This window comes from Aplysia californica, unplaced genomic scaffold (genome assembly GCF_000002075.1).
Source record: "Aplysia californica isolate F4 #8 unplaced genomic scaffold, AplCal3.0 scaffold00908, whole genome shotgun sequence".
NCBI lineage: Eukaryota > Metazoa > Mollusca > Gastropoda > Aplysiida > Aplysiidae > Aplysia > Aplysia californica.
The window spans coordinates 40,490-43,688 of NW_004798178.1; positions in this window are offsets into that span (position 1 = coordinate 40,490).

The window sequence follows — 3,199 nt, forward strand, 5'->3', positions numbered from 1 at the left end:
TCATCATCATCATCATCATCATCATCATCATCATCATCATCATCATCATCATCGTCATCAGATTTGTAGACGGGCTGCTTTGTCCCATTCAAAACGAACTATGCGTTGATCTCGTGCTAACGGAGTGTCAGAGATATTCTATAAAATGCCTTCCACATGAAGCCATTGAACTCCAGTCATATGCCAGCAAAGCAAAAAGCATTATAACCGTTATTAAAAAATGAGTCCCAAAAAGAAAAAAAAATTCATGAATAGAATTAATTGTCCTTTTGAGTGAAAAGCATTGCGTGGTTACGGCGTAAGTTTCATGAATTCTACCTAGATTATAAATAAATTATTATTAACGCTATGAAACTCGGTCAGTCCTTTATGCTTGGGGAAATTTGTTCCCCGCAGTACAATGTAATACTGTTTTGAAGTTTTGGCAACGTTCTATCACTACAGACAGCGTATCTGTGTTTCGCTACCTTGGAATCACAAAGTTGTATCTGACATTTTTGGCCGTTTTTGAGTTACGAAGACCATGGGATCAGAAACCAAATACATGTTTTATCTGCTCTATCACAATCGTAAGATTATTCTGAGTCATTATCAAGGTATTCAAAGAAGTGCAGGGGCTCTCGTGGCTTAGAGGTTAAGGTGTTCGCCTCTCATCAATCAAAAGTCCCGGGTTCGAATCCGGGTAGCGACGGAAAAAATAATTTCTTCTCTAAAATTGTCTCCTTTCCCCTCCTTTCATGTTCTCTGGCAATGTTCTGTCGTCTGCTTTCGTCTCCGCTTTCTGCCCCCGCCTCCCTTGCCCCTTCTCTGGGCTCCTGATTCTTTCTGCAGCCTTTCTACTGCTACTACTTGGCTCCTTCTTACTGCTGTCTTTCAGCCACACCCCTGATCTTCCGGTAGGAAAGATCTACACCTTGCCTTCTCGGACAAGGGCGAAAAATCTTTGAGGTCCAGTGTGCAAGTTGCGCATGTTAAAGATCCCTTGGTGGTCTAAAATCGATAAGAGTAGGCTTCGGCCGCCACCCAGGCAAAATTCAAAACATTTCCTTCCCACTGAAAAAATTTGGCGTGTCCTGCGCGCTTATATGACCTTATGCAGTTGCAAGCGCCGTAAAACACTTACCCCCCCCCCCGTAAAAAGAACAAAAACAAAAACAACAACAAAACAACAACAGCAACAATAATTGCATTCGAAAAAGCTCGACACATTGTGAAGCTCAAATTTTTATTGTAACCTTAGTTTTTCAAAACTATGTACTGAGCAGCTGTAATTATGTTTCATAACAGAATCTAAACCGAATGCGTCAGGCCGAGACCCTAAACATCACGCTTTTTAAAATTCTATTCATCAATCTTTTTTTTCCAATTCCTTTTCAAAGAAATGCAAAGGGCTGTCGGGGTCTTTGGCCTAAAGGTTAGACTACTTAGACTGTTTGATAAACCGGCACAGGACCAGAGCTTAATTCATATATATGGGAACACAACTTTTAAAGCTCCCTTATGTTTGGTGAAAGTTGTGCTTGGCTCAATAATATCCTCTGTTCTTAGATTTACATTACGTTCTATGTCATTACAGACGATGTTGTTGTTGTTGTTGTTGTTGTTGTTGTTGTTGTTGTTGTTGCCGTTGTTGTTGTTGTTGTTATTGTTGTTGTTGTTGTTGTTGTTCTTCTTCTTCTTCTTCTTCTTCTTCTTCTTCTTCTTTTTCTTCTTCTTCTTCTTCTTCTTCTTCTTCTTCTTCTTCTTCTTCTTCTTCTTCTAGAGGCGAAGTTGCACGGGTAGTTTGGGTTTTTTTGCTAGCGTCTTTTTTACTTTAATTATTTAATGTAGTTGCTTTTGTAGTTGTTATTTGTGTTGCTTTTTGTTTATTGTTGAACAATAGTTTACGTTAAGTCGGTATCACAACGGTTACATTTTTTTCGGAACAGCAGATAAAGCCAAGTGTAATCCGAAATCAGTTAACAACAATCGCACACATCAAGGTGGAATGAGTATTAAGTTATAGATTATTCATGAGGGGGCGCATCAAGATTGTATGCATGAAGGCTCATGGAAAGTTTCCACATTCCTTCACAGACCGTCAGTTCGGATAGATGAGAGTATATCTCACAGACTCTGTGACGCTGATAGAATATGACTGTGTGGCCAGGGAAGCATGATTTACAGCACGTAGAAGCACATCAAATGTGTTGTAATTCCCTCTGGAATCTTTTTCTTGTTTTTTTTGCGTTTTTAAAATACTGAAACAGCTGTTTTTCTGAATCAGAGCTTTTTTTTTAACCATTTGTTTTGCGCAAATGACCGCAATCTTAGACCCAAAAAAAAATCTGAAGCATACTTTTTTTTGCGATGCACAAAGTAGTCTAAGACTAAGAGCGCAGTTTGGTCGACATTTTAAGCCCTAACGACCCTCGCACCAAAGGCGTGAGTGCAATCATTGAATAATAATAAAATGTAGTGGAGTTGCCTTCTTTTACTTCTTGTAGGGGTTATTTTTTAAATCTTTACCGAGATCCCGTCAAAATAAGGCATATGTCAACAGCAAAAATTTTCAAGAGAAGTTTTTAAAATGTTGACCAAATGATGTACACTTCGGGGCATCTGGGACTGATAGTTTTGCTCTGGCGTGTTCACTCGTCGCACCTTTTTAGCAGTGGTATGTTCTTAAATGGGACAGCTGTCGAAGCGTCTTGCATTACGCTGTCATCTGCTTTGAGTAGTTCACAGATTTAAGTTCTTAACGGCAGACGACATTTCAGTTTCTAACTTGGTCCCAGAGATTAGGGAGGTGGACGTGACGTATCTTTAGGTCTGTCTGTCTGTGGTGTTGCGGGTAGGCGTTTCGCAGTTGCTTGCAGGAGAGCCAAGTTTGAGTCCTGAGTGGGGAGACATTTTCATCGACTGTCACGGTATTTTTTACTGGGATGTTGTATCCCTCTCAGCTCGGGTTGGCCCTGCCAGGCAGGGTTCCAACACCCTAAACGATCTTAATCGTGCCGACGAGGGCAAAAAAAAAAAAAGCCAACAAAATAAAAACACTTACATTTTAAAAAATCAGGTCGGTGGTGTTGGAATACCTCGAGAACAAGCCCAAGTAGTTTTGTTTTTGTCTGTACTGCATCGTCCAGGAATCAAACCACGCCCCTGATAAAGACCAGTCATCGTCCTTCCTCTGAATGTTCATGGGTTTGATTGTGTG